General features: G+C 33.9%; 1 protein-coding gene and 2 long non-coding RNA genes across 3 annotated transcripts in view; 1 reads left to right on the plus strand and 2 right to left on the minus strand.

Annotated features, from left to right (window-relative positions):
• The window catches only part of LOC127709740 (ATP synthase subunit d, mitochondrial-like), a 99103-nt gene that overhangs the window by 22137 nt on the left and 56585 nt on the right, over positions 1-20381 (minus strand). The window lies entirely within an intron of this gene.
• LOC127709764 (uncharacterized) lies at positions 7984-9237 on the plus strand. The gene is made up of 2 exons (XR_007985747.1): positions 7984-8254; positions 9157-9237. It is a non-coding gene; the product is annotated as an uncharacterized LOC127709764 (long non-coding RNA).
• On the minus strand, positions 8528-12689 carry LOC127709750 (uncharacterized). The gene is made up of 2 exons (XR_007985729.1): positions 11489-12689; positions 8528-8731 (listed from the first exon to the last, which is right to left on the minus strand). It is a non-coding gene; the product is annotated as an uncharacterized LOC127709750 (long non-coding RNA).

The following is a 20381-nucleotide window of genomic DNA, read 5'->3' on the forward strand; positions in this document are numbered from 1 at the left end:
TTAAGGAGTCAACTGACCATTTTGGTCAAGTTGACTTAATTGTAGATCTTACTCTGCTGAACATTATTGCTGTTTACAGTTTATCTCTATCTATAATAATATTCAAGATAATAACCAAAAACGGCAAAATTTCCTTAAAATTACCAATTCAGGGGCAGCAACCCAACAACGGGTTGTCAGATTCATCTGAAAATTTCAGGGCAGATAGATCTTGACCTGATAAACAATTTTACCCCATGTCAGATTTGCTCTAAATGCTTTGGTTTCAGAGATATAAGCCAAAATCTACATTTTACCCCTATGTTCTATTTTTAGCTATGGCGGCCATCTTGGTTGGTTGACCAGATCACCGGACACATTTTTTTAACTAGATACCCCAATGATGATTGTGACCAAGTTTGGTTAAATTTGACCCAGTAGTTTCAGAGGAGAAGATTTTTGTAAAAGTTTACGGACGACGGACGACGGACGCAGGACGACGGACGCAAAGTGATGAGAAAAGCTCACTTGACCTTTCAGGTCAGGTGAGCTAATAAAAGGGGGGTAGGGGTTACCCCAATGGACTTCCCCTATATTTCAATCAGAAACAGTAAATTTTCAAATAAATCTGTCACTCCAATGATTATCATATGCTAAAATATTTCAAAGATCTAATTAATAATGAAAATAAATCATTATCTTATGCTGAAATATTTATAATATCTAATTGAACAGAACTATGGTTGTTTAACATAGTACTCTAACATAATTAATAATGTAATAATCTTCAAAATGTCTAATGAGATAGCTTATAATCATTACCACTTAGGAAATAGATTAATTTCAAATAAATCTGTCAATCCAATTTTTATTCTGAGATAAGACAAATCATAAAAAGATAACAACAGTAAAATATTTAAAAATTCTACTTTTGGATATTAAAAATGAAGATAACTCACAAAGGAGATATACTAAAATCTTGAAAATTAATAGAGACCTTCATTAAGTCCCATGAAACAACATATTTAAATTTGAAATTTGTTAAAGCGTTTTCATGTTATTGTGCGGACGCTGTTTAGTAGACGCCAGAGCCGCCCGCCATATATAACCATTTTAATAACCGATATTTCCTTTCGAAAATCAGGTTAAAAACTGGGGTTACCATTTTTGTTTTTTTGTAATTTTCATAAGAAAACATCAATTTAGGCGACAAATGTACACAGATATACAGGGGAAATGCCTTTTTTCTAACTTATTTATTTTTAGATATTTCTATGCTCTTATATACGGTGTCCTGAAAGACTAAAAACTAACATAATATCCAGAATTGTATACTGAATCCATGCATGTATAGAAACACATATGTCACCATCCTTGTTTTTGAGATACATTGCTTCAAAGTCGACCGATACTATTGGAATTTTACAGAAAACGTGTGAAGTTACTGAATACAGAATAACTTTATTTTTATTCAGAGGTATTGAAAAACAAGAGGCTGTCAGAGTGACAGCAAACCAGATTTTCCTGCAGAGGTCGAACCCTGAACAGTTGAGCAAGTATGGACACTACATTTAAGCTTAAAACAGCTCTGAATTTGGATTGTGATTGAATATTTGACACAGCATAGGTTTGTGACACAAAATGAATGTGGTTTAAGAACTGAGATGCTTGAAATTGGACATTTAAATACCTATTATAATGGTCCAATATCAAAAATCTAAGTACATATTAGAATCAGCATATCAAAGAACCCCAAGAATTCATTTTTTTATGAAATCAGACAAAAGTTTAATTTAAGACACTTTGGACCTCAATGTGGACAAATTTGATAAAGGAGCCCACAATCCAAAATCTCTCAATACATGGTTAGATTCAGCATTTCAAAGAACCCCATAAATAATTTTGTTGTTGAATCAAACAAAGTTTAATTTTGGACCCTGATTTGGACCAACTTGAAAACTGGGCCCAAAAATTTAAATAGAGTTTAGATTCAGCATTTGAAAGAACCCTATATATATATATTTAATTTATGTTGAAATGAAACACATGTTAATTTTATCCATAATATTTTCTGTGCAAATGGAAATAACTCAAACTGGATAAATAGTTCTCTAAAATAAGATATGATGCAATTTTTCAAATTATAATCAATAACAACAACCAGTGATGAATAAGTTCTCTAAAATTAGATATGATTTAACACTTAAACATTGCTAGAATCAGCATATCAAAGAACCAAAGAATTCAATGTTTGATGAAATTAATCAAAAGTGTAATTTAAGACCCTTTGGACCTCAATGTGGTATTATCTTATTAATAATGAAAAGAAATACAGGTTTAGATTAAGCATTTCAAAGAACCCTATATATATTCAATTTATGTTGAAATCAAACACAGTTTAATTTTGGACCCCAATTTGGACCAACTTGAAAACTGGGCCCAAAATCAGAAATCTATATATATGTTTATTAATAGACAATATAAGCTTAGTTTTTAAAGGAGTTTACTTCATCAAAAAAAAAATATATATAGCATTCAGAAAATTAGTTTTTAGAGAATAACAAACAAACTTGCCACAAAATTCTACAAACAATTTACCAAAGAAAAGAAGAAAAAAATCAAAAATTTTATTTATCATTAATACAATGTCATTTCAAAATCTATAAAACTTATCAGTAACAAGAAATAATTGTAACAGAATGCTGTTACGAAGTCTCCAAAACAAAGCCCCAATAATTCGTTATTCCCATTGTCGCTTGACATTGGGCAATGTCCAGTACAAATTGGATTATGATATGCATAAGGGACGCCTATGGATTGACCCTGTATGTCATTCAAATCTTCTTGAAATTACAAACAGGAATTTATATGTTTTAGGGATGGAGATCTCGACCGTTTACAAGTTCTCAAAAGGGGGTGTGATCCCCAGGGGACTTTCCCTTTATTTCATATGATTTGTTTTTTTGTCCTGTACAAGAATATATATGGTTTAGGGGTAGGGATCTTGACCGTTTACAAGTTCTTAAACAGGAGGGGGTGGGGGTGACCCCAGGGAACTCGCCATATATTTCATTTGATTTGTTTTATGGTCCCATACAAGAATATAAATGGTTTCCGCATGGGGATCTTGACCGTTTAAAAGTTTTCAAAAAGAAGGGGGGTGAGGGTTACCCCAGGGGATTTCCCCTTAATTTCATTTGATTTGTTGTATTGTCTCATTCAAGAATATATATGGTTTAGGGATGGGGATCTAGATCGTTTACAAGTTATCAAAAAGAAAGGGGGTGGGGGTGAACCCCATGGACTTCCCCTATATTTCATTTGATTTGTTTTATTGCATACAAGAATATATATGGTTTAGGGGTAGGGGATCTCAACCGTTTACAAGTTCTCAAACAGGACAGGGTGGGGGTGACCCCAGGGGACTCGCCTTTTATTTTTTATTTGATTTGTTTTATTGTCCCTTACAAGAATATACATTGTTTCGGGGTGGAGATTTTGACTGTTTACAAGATTTCAAAAAAAAGGGGGGTGAGGTTGACCCAGGGGACTCACCCTCAATTTCATTTGATTTGTTTTATTGTCCCATTCAAGAATATATATGGTCTAGGGGTGGGGATCTCGACTGTTTACAAGTTATCAAAAAGAAGGGGGGTGGGGGTGAGCCCCATGGACTTCCCCTATATATCATTTGATTTGTTTTATTGTCCCATTCAAGAATATATATGGTTTAGGGGTGGGGATCTCGACGGTTTACAAGTTCTTAAACAGGATGGGGTGGGGTGACCCCAGGGGACTCGCCTTTTATTTCATTAGATTTGTTTTATTGTCCCATACAACAATATATATGGTTTCTGGGTGGGGATCTCGACTGTTTACAAGTTTTCAATAAAATGCTCCGCAGGACACAGCTTGATACGACCGCAGAGGCTGAACCCTGAACAGTTGGGGCAAGTATGGACACAACATTCAAGCTTGATACAGCTCTGAATTTGGATTGTGATTAAATATTAAAGTTTAATTTGGACCCTTTTGACCTCAATGTGGACAAAGTTGATAATGGGGCCCAAAAATCAAAAATCTAAATACATGGTTAGATTCAGCATATCAAAGAACCCCATATATTCAATTTTTGTTGAAATCAAACAAAGTTTAATTTTGGACCCCGATTTGGACCAACTTGAAAACTGGGCCCATAATCAAAAATCTAAATACATGTTTAGATTCAGCATATCAAAGAACCCTAAGAATTCAATTTTTGTTAAAATCAAACTAAGTTTAATATTGGACCCTTTGGACCTTAATGTAGACCAATTTGAAAACGGAACCAAAAATTAAGAATCTAAATACACAGTTAGAATTGGCATATCAAAGAACCCCAATAATTCAATTTTTGATGAAATCAAACAAAGTTTAATTTTGGACCCTTTGGACCTCAATGTGGACCAATTTAAAAACTGGGCCCAAAATACAAAACTTAATACACGGTTAGAATCAGCATATTAAAGTACCCCAAGAATTCAAGAATAAAACCCATTGAAATTGGTCAAGAAATAAGCAATTTATACGAAGTATCTTCTTTTGCACAATACTGTGCAATTGAATATTTCTTGCTATTGCCCAATACTGTACAATTGACAATTTCTTGCTATTGCGCAATATTGTGCTATTGGATATTTCTTGCTATTGCACAATACTGTGCAATTGAAGATTTCTTGCTATTGCGCAATACTGTGCAATTGAAGATTTCTTGCTGTTGTGCAATACTGTGCAATTGAAAATTTCTTGCTATTGCACAATACTTATTATATAATAATTTACACATCCTGTTTGGTGTGTATCTCCTACCATATCAATAGTATTTGCTTTTAAATATAAAACAGAAATAACCAACTTAAAATGGAAAATTTTAAAAGAAAAAAAAAAGGAAAAAAAAAAATCCCCCCCCCCCAAATTTTTTGAACCCCCTTATGATTCATCACCTCCAAACTCAATCCCAGCCTTCCCTTTGTGGTATGGTACCTTGCAGTACAATTTCAGAGAGATCCATACACTTGAACACAAGTTATTGTCTGGAAACTAGAAAAATGCTTGTTTTTTGCCCCTTTTTTGGCCCCTAATTCCTAATATTTTGAGGCAATTACCCCCCAAAATCAATCCCAGCATTCCCTGTGTGATATGGAACCTTGTGGTACAATGTCAGAGAGATCCATACACTAACACACAAGTTATGTCTGGAAGTTACAAAAATGCTTATTTTTGGCCCCTAATTCCTTAACTGTTGGTACCATAACCCCCAAAATCAATCCCAACCTTCCTTTTGTGGTATTGAACCTTATTGTAAAATTTCATAGAGATCCATTCACTTAAACTAAAGTTAGAGTGCGAAAACCAATGTGTCTTCGGACGACGCTGGACGACGCCAGATGACGACGACGCCGCCAACGTCATACCAATATACGACCGCAAAAATTTTTTTGCGGTCGTATAAAAAGAAGGTTGGTGAGGTTAACCTAATGGACTTCACCTATATTTCATTTGATTTGTGTTATTGTCCCGTACAAGAATATATATGGTTTAGGGGTGGGGATCTCAACTGTTTACAAGTTCTCAAACAGGAGGAGGAGGGGGTGACCCCAGGGGATTCGCCTTTTATTTCATTTGATTTGTTTTGTTGTCTCATACAACTAGAGGCTCTAAAGAGCCTGTGTCGCTCACCTTGGTCTATGTGAATATTAAACAAAGGACGCAGATGGATTCATGACAAAATTGTGTTTTGGTGATGGTGATGTGTTTGTACATCTTAATTTACTGAACATTTTTCCTGCTTACAATTATCTCTATCTATAATTAACTTGGCCCAGTAGTTTCAGAGGAGAAGATTTTTGTAAAAGATTACTAAGATTTACGAAAAAATGGTTAAAATTGACTATAAAGGGCAATAACTCCTAAAGGGGTCAACTGACAATTTCGGTCATGTTGACTTATTTGTAGATCTTACTTTGCCGACATTTATCGTTTTTTACAGTTTATCTCTATCTATAATAATATTCAAGATAATAACCAAAAACAGCAAAATTACCTTAAAATTACCAATTCTGGGGCAGCAACTCAACAACGGGTTGTCCGATTCATCTGAAAATTTCAGGGCAGATAGATCTTGACCTGATAAACAATTTTACTTCATGTCAGATTTGCTTTAAATGCTTTGGTTTTTGAGTTAAAAGCCAAAAACTGAATTTTACCCCTATGTTCTATTTTTAGCCGTGGCGGCCATCTTGGTTGGTTGACCAGGTCACGCCACACATTTTTAAAACTAAATAACCAAATGATGATTGTGGCCAAGTTTGGTTTAATTTGGCCCAGTTGTTTCAGAGGAGAAGATTTTTGTAAAAGATTACTAAGATTTACGAAAAATGGTTAAAAATTGACTATAAAGGGCAATTACTCCTAAAGGGGTCAACTGACCATTTCGGTTATATTGACTTATTTGTAAATCTTACTTTGCTGAACATTATTGCTGTTTACAGTTTATCTCTATCTATAATAATATTCAAGATAATAACCAAAAACAGCAAAATTTCCTTAAAATTACCAATTCAGGGGCAGCAACCCAATAACGGGTTGTCCGATTCATCTGAAAATTTCAGGGCAGATAGATCTTGACCTGATGAACAATTTTACCCCTGTCAGATTTGCTTTAAATGCTTTGGTTTTTGAGTTAAAAGCCAAAAACTGAATTTTACCCCTATGTTCTATTTTTAGCCGTGGCAGCCATCTTGGTTGGTTGACCAGGTCACGCCACACATTTTTAAAACTAGATAACCAAATGATGATTGTTGCCAAGTTTGGTTTAATTTGGCCACGTAGTTTCAGAGGAGAAGATTTTTGTAAAAGATTACTAAGATTTACGAAAAATTGTTAAAAATTGACTATAAAGGGCAATAACTCCTAAAGGGATCAACTGACCATTTCAGTCATGTTGACTTATTTGTTAATCTTACTTTGCTGAACATTATTGCTGTTTACAGTTTATCTCTATCTATAATAATATTCAAGATAATAACCAAAAACAGCAAAATTTCCTTAAAATTACCAATTCAGGGGCAGCAACCCAACAACAGGTTGTTCGATTCATCTGAAAATTTTAGGGCAGATAGATCTTGACCTGATAAACAATTTTACTTCATGTCAGATTTGCTCTAAATGCTTTGGTTTTTGAGTTATAAGCCAAAAACTGCATTTTACCCCTATGTTTTATTTTAGCTGTGGCAGCCATCTTGGTTGGTTGGCCGGGTCACGCCACACATTTTTTAAACTAGATACCCCAATGATGATTGTGGCCAAGTTTGGTTTAATTTGGCCCATTTGTTTCAGAGGAGAAGATTTTTGTAAAAGATTACTAAGATTTACGAAAAATGGTTAAAAATTGACTATAAAGGGCAATTTCTCCTAAAGGGGTCAACTGACCATTTCGGTTATATTGACTTATTTGTAAATCTTACTTTGCTGAACATTATTGCTGTTTACAGTTTATCTCTATCTATAATAATATTCAAGATAATAACCAAAAACAGCAAAATTTCCTTAAAATTACCAATTCAGGGGCAGCAACCCAATAACGGGTTGTCCGATTCATCTGAAAATTTCAGGGCAGATAGATCTTGACCTGATGAACAATTTTACCCCATGTCAGATTTGCTCTTAATGCTTTGGTTTTTGAGTTATAAGCTAAAAACTGCATTTTACCCCTATGTTCTATTTTTAGCCGTGGCGGCCATCTTGGTTGGTTGACAGGGTCACGCCACACATTTTTAAAACTAGATACCCCAATGATGATTGTGGCCAAGTTTGGTTTAATTTGGCCCAGTAGTTTCAGAGGAGAAGATTTTTGTAAAAGTTTACGGACGACGGACGACGGACGACGGACGCAGGACGACGGACGACGGACGCAAAGTGATGAGAAAAGCTCACTTGACCTTTCAGGTCAGGTGAGCTAAAAATATATATGGTTTCAGGGTTGGGATCTTGACCGTTTACAAGTTTTCAAAAAGTAGGGGGGTAGGGGTGAACCTGGGGACTCCCCAAATCTTTTATTTGATATGTTTTATTTTCCCATTCAAGAATATATATGGTTTAGCGGTGGGGATCTCAACTGTTTAAAAGATAAAAGCACATTCTCAAATTGAAAGGGGGTGGGGGTAAGAATATATATATGGTTTAGGGAGACTTAATAACATGCTCCGCTGGGGTGCAGCTTGATACGACCGCAGAGGTCGAACCCTGAACAGTTGGGGCAAGTATGGACACAACATTCAAGCTTGATACAGCACTGAATTTGGATTGTGATTAAATATTTGACACAGCATAGGTTTCTGACACAGAATGAATGTGGTCTAAGAACTTAAAATTTTTTAATTTACCTATTCAAACCATATCATTATTATTTGCTTTTATATATAAATCAGAAATAACCAATTTAAAATGGAAAATTTTAAAGAAAAAAAAAGTCCTCCACTAAATTTTTTGAACCCCCTTATGATTCATCACCCTCAAACTCAATCCCAGCCTTCCCTTTGTGGTATGGTACCTTGCAGTACAATTTCAGAGAGATCCATACACTTGAACACAAGTTATTGTCTGGAAACTAGAAAAATGCTTGTTTTTAGGACCCTTTTTGGCCCCAAATTCCTAAATGTTTAGGGCAATTACCCCCAAACTCAAACCCAGCTTTCCTTTTGTGATATGGAACCTTGTAGTACAATTTCATAAAGATCCATACACTTACACACAAGTTATTGTCCTAAAACTAGAAAAATGCTTGTTTTTGCCCCTTTTTGGCCCCTAATTCCTAAAATTTTGAGGCAATTACCCCCAAAATCAATCCCAGCATTCCCTTTGTGGTATGGTACCTTGCAGTACAATTTCAGAGAGATCCATACACTTGAACACAAGTTATTGTCTGGAAACTAGAAAAATGCTTGTTTTTAGGCCCCTTTTTGGCCCCAAATTCCTAAACGTTAATGGCAATTACCCAAAACTCAAACCCAGCTTTCCTTTTGTGATATGGAACCTTGTAGTTCAATTTCATAAAGATCCATACACTTACACACAAGTTATTGTCCTGAAACTAGAATAAAATGCTCCGCTGGGGCGCAGCTTGATACGACCGCAGAGGTCGAACCCTGAACAGTTGGGGCAAGTATGGACACAACATTCAAGCTTGATACAGCACTGAATTTGGATTGTAATTAAATATTTGACACAGCATAGGTTTCTGACACAGAATGAAAGTGGTCTAAGAACTTAAAAATTTTCAATTTACCTATTCATACATGTGATGGACTGTGAAACTCAGATCAGGAGATTGGGAAATTTTGGTCAGGAGATTAGGACTCAGATCAGGAGGTTTTTAATCGACATTAATTTTGTTGTAAATGTAACCGTGTGCTGTAAAAATGGTCTTTTAAAGTGTGTTTTCTTCAACTTTCCAACCAATTTATTATGTTTATAGTACCCTTGTACTTATAAAGTTTCTCCATCTTTATATTCTACATGTTCAATCTAACATTGTTTTTTTCCAGTATGTTCTTTAAATTTTTAACTTCATATTCTATAAAACAATCATTGCAACCAGAACATTTGTTTAGCTGTCTGCAAATAGTTTTTATTTTATTTTTTTTCTTTTGCAAACTCAGAAATTTATTCTATATATAAAGTTAGGGTCATAGTTATTATATAAATTTCAATTTAAGCCTTAAAAGGAAGTATAGAATCCTCAAATAATTTTCAAATTATTATTTTTTTATTTGTCCTAAGACATTTAAAATCATTTAATAACCATCCTTTTATGATTATTTGTTCAATTTATATTTTATTTATATTCTTTTAAAAATTTTCATTATTAAAAGGAAAGTAACTTAAAACAGGATAAATCAAGGGAAGTAACCCAATAAATACACAGTTTTTGTTACACAACGGCAGTTAGCCTGAGGTAAAAATCGTTGCTTACCAGTATGTTTGACACCCAAGCTGACAAGTGAAGCCATATAATTATGCATGTTAATTGATTTACAGGTAAAATATAACTCCAGGTAATGTCAGTTACACCAGATGCCTGAGATGTTATGTTGGGCAGAAATTTTTCATTCATGAAAAATTTCATACACGGGATTTTTTCAACGGGAGGGGGGGAGGAGACCCCTGAAAACGGGATTATTGTACTCCCGTCGGGAGGTTCACATGTATGCCTATTCAAACCATATCATTATTATTTGCTTTTATATATAAATCAGAAATAACCAATTTAAAATGGAAAATGTTAAAGAAAAAAAAGGAAAAAAAAAATCCCCCCCCCCAATTTTTTGAACCCCCTTATGATTCATCGCCCCCAAACTCAATCCCAGCTTTCCCTTTGTGATATGGAACCTTGCAGTACAATTTCATAAAGATCCATACACTTACACACAAGTTATTGTCCTGAAACTAGAAAAATGCATGTTTTTTTTGCCCTTTTATGGCCCCTAATTACTAAAATTTTGAGGGAAAACCCCCAAAATCAATCCCAGCCTTCCCTTTGTGATATGGAACCTTGTAGTACTATTTCATAAAGATCCATACACTTACAAACAAGTTATTGTCATGAAACTAGAAAAATGCTTGTTTTTTGCCCCTTTTTGGCCCCTAATTCCTCATATTTGGAGGAAATTACCCCAAAAATCAATCCCAGTATTCCCTTTGTGATATGGAACCTTGTAGTACAATTTCATAAAGATCCATACACTTACAAACAAGTTATTGTCATGAAACTAGAAAAATGCTTGTTTTTTGCCCCTTTTTGGCCCCTAATTCCTAAAATTTGGAGACAATTACCCCCAAAATCAATCCCAGCATTCCCTTTGTGATATGGAACCTTGTGGTACAATGTCAGAGAGATCCATACACTTACACACAAGTTATGTCTGGAAGTTACAAAAATGCTTATTTTTGGCCCCTTTTGGCCCCTAATTCCTTAACTGTTAGTACCATAATCCCCAAAATCAATCCCCACCTTCCTTTTGTGGTATTGAACCTTATGGTAAAATTTCAATGAGATCCATTCACTTAAACTAAAGTTAGAGTGCGAAAACTAATGTGTATTCGGACGACGACGACGGACGAAGACGACGACGACGACGACGACGACGACGACGACGACGACGCCAACGTCATACCAATATACGACCACAAAAATTTTTTTGCGGTCGTATAAAAATGCTTGTTTTTTGCCCCTTTTTGGCCCCTAATTCCTTTAATTTTGAGGCAATTACCCCCAAAATCTATCCCGGCATTCCCTTTGTGGTATGGTACCTTGCAGTACAATTTCAGAGAGATCCATAGACTTGAACAGAAGTAATTGCCTGGAAACTATAAAAATGCTATTTTGGACCCCTTTTTGGCCCCTTATTCCTAAACTTTTAGGGCAATTACCCCCAAACTCAAATCCAGCTTTCCCTTTGTGATATGGAACCTTGTAGTTCAATTTCAGAAAAATCCATATACTTACACACAAGTTATTATCATGAAACTAGAAAAATGCTTGTTTTTTGCCCCTTTTTTGGCCCCTAATTCCTAAAACTTTGCGGCAATTACCCCCAAAATCAATCCCAGCATTCCCTTTGTGATATGGAACCTTGTGGTACAATGTCAGAGAGATCCATACACTAACACACAAGTTATGTCTGGAAGTTACAAAAATGCTTATTTTTGGCCCCTTTTTGGCCCCTAATTCCTTAACAGTTGGTACCATAACCCCCAAAATCAATCCCAACCTTCCTTTTGTGGTATTAAACCTTATGGTAAAATTTCATGGAGATCCATTCACTTAAACTAAAGTTAGAGTGCGAAAACCAATGTGTCTTCGGACGACGACGACGACGACGCCAACGTCATACCAATATACGACCAAAAAATTTTTAATTTTTGCGGTCGTATAATTATCTACAAAATGTCTTATAATGAACAGTAAATTTCAAATTTCATTTATACAGTCCTTACTAGTAAATTTCAAATTTTATATATATAGTCCTACAGATCTTATCAGGAAACAGAAAATTTTCAAATAAATCTGTCACTCCAATGATTATCATATGCTAAGATATAACACAGATCTAATTAATAATTAATAATGTAATTAACTTCAAAATGTCTAATAATATAGCTTATAATCATTACCACTTAGGAAATAGATAATTTTCAAATAAATCTGTCACTCCAATTTTTATTGTGAGATAATACATTATGCTTAGTCATAAAAAAGATATCAAGAGTAAAATATTTAAAAATTCCACTTTTGGATATTAAAAATGGCGATAACTCACAAAGGAGATATACTAATATCTTGAAAATTGAAATTGACCTTCATTAAGTCCCAGGAAACAACATATTTAAATTTGAAAAAAATTTGTTAAAGCGTTTTCATGTTATTGTGCTGACACTGTTTGGCAGCCGCCCGTAGGTCCGCCCAGCCGGCCGCTGTACATCACCATTTTAATAACCGATATTTCCTTCGAAAAATCAGGTTAAAAATTACGCAATTTCCACACGCATTAACAGACTTTTGGTTAGATCTCCTTGCTAAATGTATATATTTCCATGTAAATGCATTGTTTCAATTTATTGATTAAAGTTGCTTAACTTTGATAAATTTTATATCTTTTTAATGAGAAACAATGAATTTCATAAAGATGATAAACAGCATAGTTTTTTAATTGCATTTTAATTGATATATGATACTTTTTTTTCCTTTTTGATATAAAAAAGTTCTTTGTAGTGCTAGATATTTAGTTGGTAGTTTCTGACAAGAGGACTAATATAATTGTGCAACTATAAAAGACTATTTAAGACATAAACTGAAACAACTGTTACTTTAATTGACTCAGGCATGCATGAATAAAATAATGTGATTCAAAAATTTGATTTCGTAAACAGTGAATTACAATTTGAATTGATTGATTGATGGTTGCTTAACGTCCAGTGGCAAATATTTCATGCATTTTCAGGACGATACAGTACAGTTTGAAATAGTTGTGTATAAAAGACACATTTGATGTAGCCGTCAAAACAGGTTTAACATTCTGTTTAGTTTTGAAAATTATAAAGAAAATCAACAACCTGATAAAATACACATTCTAAATATAGTATACTCTGCATGGTGTAAATCTGTGAGTTGTGTGCGTAGTTAGTTGGACAAATCTTGCAAAACTGAGAATATATATGCAGCCTCTATATAGGTAAAGCAGTTGGCGCAATATATTTTCAAAATGCCAAATTCAGCAACCTGTCATTTGAAACAAAATCTTTACATCTTTAGTATATGTACTAACACCAGGTACATAATTTAAAAGCTTAAAAACTGTAGTCCTAAGAAATCAGCTGTATAAACTCTATATACCAAGTGCGGGACGGACTGTCGAACGGACACGGGTAAAACAATATGCTCCCCTCATTTTGTCGAGGGAGCAAAAAATATATTAGCATATATGATGATGTTCTATTTTATAAGGTATTTGGTGACAAAATATCTTTTTGAATAAGCAGTTCATTGTGGAGTGGTAATTGGAAGATCTCATATGTAGCAATATAGTTTTTCTTAAGAACATGTGATGTTATAATTTGATAGATTCAATACTTGCTATACTAAATATACTTATTAACTTTCCAATTCAAGGGACCAACGAATCTTTACTAAAACTGCAAATTAGCAGTTAACTAGATGTGTCGGAACGACACGAATGCCCCTTCTCAAAAAGATGAAAAATCTGCAATTTCAACAACACATGTAGACACAAGCATGCATGGATAGTATCCAGCTATCAAGACCAATACTAGTTTGATGAAAAATTTCCTTGATCAATGAGTAGTTAAATTTCAAACTATCAGCAAACAGGAAGCGGATGTACTACAGATCTAACAAGATGTGTTGAAACGACATGAAAATCAGCATAGCAGAACGAAACATAAACTTGATCTGTAATAACTCATCATGGTAGACTCACATACCAAAAAACCAGCCCAAAATCTGAAGGCGTATAGAAAAAAAGTCTGTATAACTGTGACTTTCAACAATTTATTAAAGTCCAAAGCCTGTAATTTCGGCAAAAATTAGCAGAGCGGAACGAAACTTAAACTTGATCTGTAACTCATCATGGTTATCACATACCAAAAATCAGCCCAATATCTGAAGGCATTTAGAAAAAAATTGTGTATAATGGTTTGTTGCGGAATGACGGACAAGGATAAAACTATATGGCCCCGACAACTTTGTTGAGGGGCCATAAATACTTGTCCATCCTGCAATAATCATGTGTTATCTAGATGTCTAGGTTTTGTGTGTTGTTAATTGGCCACTTGCTGTTTTATTGTATATCCCACATCCCCATTTATGCACACAAAAAAATAACAACCCTTTTAACTTACATACACACTTGTATACTTGTTGTAAAAACTCCTAATACAACGTAAGACTGTGAATACTCTCGGGCTATTCCCCGAAGCCTATTTGAGCAATATGCCCCTCCCCAAAAAGGCACCTTTGCTAATCATCTGAGTTGTTTTGTTTTGTCACTTTGTTAAAAGGTGTGTTATTCATCAGCTGAACTTGTACATCATGTCCAACTCAAAACACCAAAAACACACCCATCCCCAAAGACCCAAGTGCAAATTAACATGAATGTAAAATCAAAATGATTCCACTTCATTTGAACTTGGGTGGATAGTTGTCAATCTTTTGCAATCATATCACTTCTCCTTATTTTTATATTTAAGATCTCATTAAGACACCACACGTTGTGGGGGACATAAAAATACTTGGCGTCCGTCCGGTTTTGTTATAGCGCTCTCACCTGTACAATTCTTGCCAGATTTTTATAAAACCTATAAATTAGGTTTATATCTGCATTGTCGCTGACAAGTTTGAAAATCAGTGGCGTTCAATTATTTATTAAAGAGTTACGTATGCCCCTTGGAATTATTAATTATATGGAAATTGCATTGTAAGCTCTCTCACTTGTACAATTATTGACAAATTTTTATAAAATTCATATCAAAGGGTTATATCAGCATAGTTATAATGGCAATGGACAGATGAAATATGAACATCACGGGGGGCATTGGAACTCTGTTCTTTTAATCCCTTTGTTTTTTGCCGTTTGAATAAAATAGGTTAATGAAAATATCTTTTTATAATTTATTTGCGTTGGAAAGCACTTTTCTGGATTTGCCTTCATCGATGCACATCAATCATTTATTGAGGGGCCACAGGTTTTTACTGCATCGTTTGATTGTAAATTTCGAAAAATAGTTTATTTCAGAATGGAATTGAACAAAAATGTAATGGGATTTGAATGATTTAATTTTATTTCGTTTTAACAGAGTGCATATTTAGTGTTGACATCCCCTATGTTTAAGCCTTTGTTAACTTTCTCTGTATTCTGATGTAGTTGTCCTGTGTCGATTGTGCTAATACGATTACAATACTAGTAGTTTATTTTTAAAAAAAGCTTTAGAAACCATATCGGATTTCTTCTGCACAGTCCAATAAATTTCAAAGACTGTTTACACTTGAATCATAGGGAAAGTTGTTCAGCCAAATAGCCAAGTTCAACTACCCTTCTCTACGTCTGCTTGTTCGGTGCTTTTTCGCTTAATTCTATCAATATTGTTTTCCAAATAAATTTCCTTTTTCTATTTCACTAGCAGCGATTTTCAGTGACCATTTTAAAACGAATAGGTTTCTAAGCGGAATTTACCTTACCTTGTGGTACAATTCCCCGTATTTTCACACATTTTCTACTTCCAAAACAAAATTTCATTGGGAAACGGCGTGCATCATTAATAAGAATGTATTGCAAAAAAAACCAAAAGGTTGATTTAATATTTTTTCATTTCCCGATAAAAGTACAGCCTACATGAATTGTGTCGTCAACCATCAAACCTGCTCCATCGACTAGTATCTATGAACGTTGTTCAACAAAGTCAGGAACGATAACTCATAACGCAACATCATTTGATATCGTGTTACCTTAATTACGAAAGTAACAATAATATTTGTGTCTATGGCTACGTTCCGTTATTGTTATGTTAATGCACTTCAATGTATGCTGGGACTACTAATATGTATTAAAATATAACTTGAAAACTTTTATTTTCTTAAACACTGCAATACAATTTTTTCACATCCAGTATGTGCTTTTAGGAGCATGGTTTAAGTCTGATGCATTTTTGGTGAAACCACTGTCATGACTGTATGTCAGCCATCACAAACGAGTGATGCAGCAATGTGCATGTGGTTTTGCAGACTAAACAGTTCCACTGCGCAATATCCCTTTTTGAAGTTAAAGCAACTTTCAATGTCTGCCATACTTCAGGTGAAAAATATTTTTTAGTATTGAAATGTTTATATTTTCATCCAAAATTTTGTTGGAAATGTGAGGTTGTCTTTTAATATCATTTCATTTCCGTCCATTACTGAAATCACACTACATTGATTGATTGGTGTTTAACGCCACTTTCAACACTATTGTGCTGTTTTGTGGCGGTCAATTTTTATTGGTGGAGGAAGCCGGAATGCTTGGAGAGAACCACTGAAGGAAGTTCGCAGTATTTTACTTCACTGCTGTCAAACTTTGCTTTTGATGTATCAATTTTTCGCGAACTGCATTTGTATAAAGTTTTATTCTCGATATTGTTTTAGTTTTGATTCAAACGCATCTTAAGTTTTAAATTTTTCACCCAAAACAAATTTGCTTGCTGTTCGGTGTGAGCCAATGCTCCGTGTTGAAGGCCGTACCTTGACCTATAACGGTTTACTTTTATAAATTGTAACTTGGATGGAGAGTTGTCTCATTGGCACTCATACCACATCTTCCTATATCTATTGGTAATAGGAATCACTTCATCCATTGTTCAAAGTATAATGACAGTAATAAGGGAAGGTGTGCAGTTAAATGATTCTTAAATACATAGAAGTGAACACTTTTCTTCTAAACATCGCACCATTGAACTATATTTTTTGCATTTGGCACTACTAAAATGTAGTATTATCTTGTTGAATATTAAAACAATTAGTACTTAAATACTATTTAAGCATTTTTTGTTGAATAATAATTATTATTATTATCAAGTATTTCGAGGAATTAAGCAGCAAAACTATAGTAGGTTAAAATTTAATAAATCTAACGTAACAATAACGCAATGTAACCATAGACACAAAATATTATTGTTACTTTCGTAATTACTCGAATTTTCTAACCCAACCTAGCATTCCGGCAATTAGAGTCCAATGTAACAATAACTTTTTTATCATTGTTACATTTCAAAGTAATCATAGCCAGTGCCTATTTTATATGTGAGATGACACATATCAATAATAAAATGCTTCGCTGAGCGCAGCCAGATACGACTGCAGAGGTCTAACCCTGAACAGTTGGGGCAAGTTTGGACACAATATTCAAGCTTGATACTGTCTGAATTTGGATTGTGATCAAATTTTTGACATAATATAGGTTTCTGACACAAAATAAATGTGGTCTAAGATCTTAAAAATTTGAAATGGGACATTTAATTTACCTAGAATGGTCTGATATCCAAAATCTAACAACATGGTTAGATTCAGCATATAAAAAAACACCAAAAATTTAATTTTAGTTGAAATCAAACAAAGTTTAAATTTAGACCCTTCAAACCTTAATATGGACTAATTTGAAAACAGGGCCCAAAATGAAAAATCTAAATGCACAATAAGATTCAGCATATCATACAGCTGCAATAATTCAGTTTTTGATGAAATCAAATGAAGTTTAATTTTAAACCCTTTTGACCTCAATGTATACCAATTCAAAAATGACGCCCAATATCCAAAAAAGTAATACAAGGTTAGAACCCCCAAAAATTAGACTTTAAATTAATCCCATTAAAATTGGTTAAAAGATTTGTATTTATTTTCAATTAAAGATTTCTTGCTATTGCGCAATACTGTGCAATTCAAGATTTCTTGCTATTGTGCAAAACTGTGTAATTGAAGATGTCTTGCTATTACGCAATACTGCATAATTGAAGATGTCTTGCTATTGCGCAATACTGTGCAATTGAATATTTCTTGCTATTGCGCAATACTGGCCAATTGAAGATTTCTTGCTATTGCTCAAAACTGTATAATTGCAGATTTCTTGCTATTGCGCAATACTGTGCAATTGAACATTTCTTGCTATTGTGCAATACTCTGCAATTGAAGATTTCTTGCTATTGCCCAATACTGTGCAATTGAATATTTCTTGCTATTGCGCAATACTGGCCAAATGAAGATTTCTTGCTATTGCGCAATACTGTATAATTGCAGATTTCTTGCTATTGCGCAGTACTGTGCAATTGAACATTTCTTGCTATTGTGCAATACTCTGCAATTGAAGATTTCTTGCTATTGCCCAATACAGTGCAATTGAAGATTTCTTGCTATTGCGCAATACTGTGCTATTGCTCAAAACAGTGCTATTGTGCAATACTGTGCTATTGCGCATTACTGTGCAATTGAAGATTTCTTACTATTAGGCAATACTGTGCAGTTGAAGATTCCTTGCTATTGCGCAATACTGTGCAATTGAAGATTTCTTGCTATTGCGCAATACTGTGCAATTGAAGAGTTCTTGCTATTGCGTAATCATTTGAAATTTCAAAAATGTTGAATAAAATAAAATATGAACCCCCAAAACAAATTGGAAAAAAAATCCCCCCAAACTTTCCCCTTCCCCCTTGGAGTAATTACCCCTAAATTAATCCCAGCCTTCCCTTTGTGGTATGGAACCTTGTAGTACAATTTTAGCTATAGAGAGATCCATATATACACTTAAACACAAGTTACTGTCTGGAAACTAGAAAAATACTTGTTTTTGGCCCATTTTATGCCCCTAATTCCTGAACCGTTGGGGCAATTACCCCAAAACTCAATCCCAGCCTCCCCTTTGTGATATGGAACCTTGTGGTACAAATTCTGAGAGATCTATAACACACAAGTTATTGTCCGGAAACTACAAAAATGCTTGTGTTTGGCCCCATTTTGGTCCCTAATTCCTAAACTGTTGGTACCATAACCCCAAAAATCAATCCCAACCTTCTTTTTGTAGTATTGAACCTTCTGGTAAAATTTCTTAGAGATCCATTCACTTTAACTAAAGTTATTGTCCAGAAACCAAATGTGCTGTCGTATAAAAAGTGAGTTGACAATTCAGTAAAATACAGATTTTTTTTTAAATCAAACTTTTTCTTTAGATGATATTTCATGATTTTCAATATTAGGTTTCTATCCAATTTTCATACATTCAAGAAGGTTTACAATTTAATCATGTCATAAAAATTTAATCCCAGATTGCCTGTAAATGTTAACTTCAAAAGTCCATCTTTCAATGAAATACTGAAAATGAAAAAAATATATTTTCTAAATTTTGCATCAGACATGATTATCCCTTGATAATATAAACTGCTTCGCCAAGCGCAGCTGGATACGACCACAGAGGTCCAACCCTGAACAGGTGGGGCAAAAATGGACACAATATTCAAGCTTGATACAGGTCTGAATTTGGATTGTAATTAAATATTTGACACATTATAGGTTTCTGACACAGAATAAATTAATGTAGTCAAAGAACTTAAAATTGGTTATATGATTTGAAGTTATATTCAATTGAAGATTTCTTGCTTTTGTGCAATACACTGTGCTGTTGCGCAATACTTAGTAAATCTGTTTTCAGACAATATACAAAGAATTGGAAATTGTGACGGAAAATTGACAATTTCTTAAATCTTGAAGAAAAAAAATTGACAACCCCCCTTTTTCCAAAAATAAATATTTGAAGAAATTTTCTTCTTAATTTCTTAAATCTTGAGGATAAAATATTGCCCCCCCCCCCTATCTTTGATAAAAGACGAAAATCATTAACTTAGTGTACATGTAATCAAACTTTATAAATATAGTTAATAGTTCCAATATTTTTTCTTTCATTTGTAACAAACTAATAAAGATCTGCAACTTATCTATGAAATTCTACAACTTTATCTACACAATGTAATGTAATGAAATATATCCTTTAATACAAATAGATTATTATCTAATGAATTTGCAAGTCTGGAACAGGATCAAGTAAAAATTAAAATTAAAACACACTCAGACAATTAGTTTATACAGAATGAAAGAACCTTAGTGAGCGCGCTCACATACCCCACGTCCCCACATTGTCATTGGAGAAATAAAATAAGTGTAAGAAAAAAAAATTGTATAGAAAAAAAAATTGAATCATAATTTCCTGTCAATATGCACATCTACATAGTATGTCCTTATTATCTACACAGTTTCATGAAATTCTGTTGTGTGG

Source organism: Mytilus californianus, unplaced genomic scaffold (genome assembly GCF_021869535.1).
Source record: "Mytilus californianus isolate M0D057914Y unplaced genomic scaffold, xbMytCali1.0.p SCAF_7, whole genome shotgun sequence".
NCBI classification, from domain to species: Eukaryota; Metazoa; Mollusca; class Bivalvia; order Mytilida; family Mytilidae; genus Mytilus; species Mytilus californianus.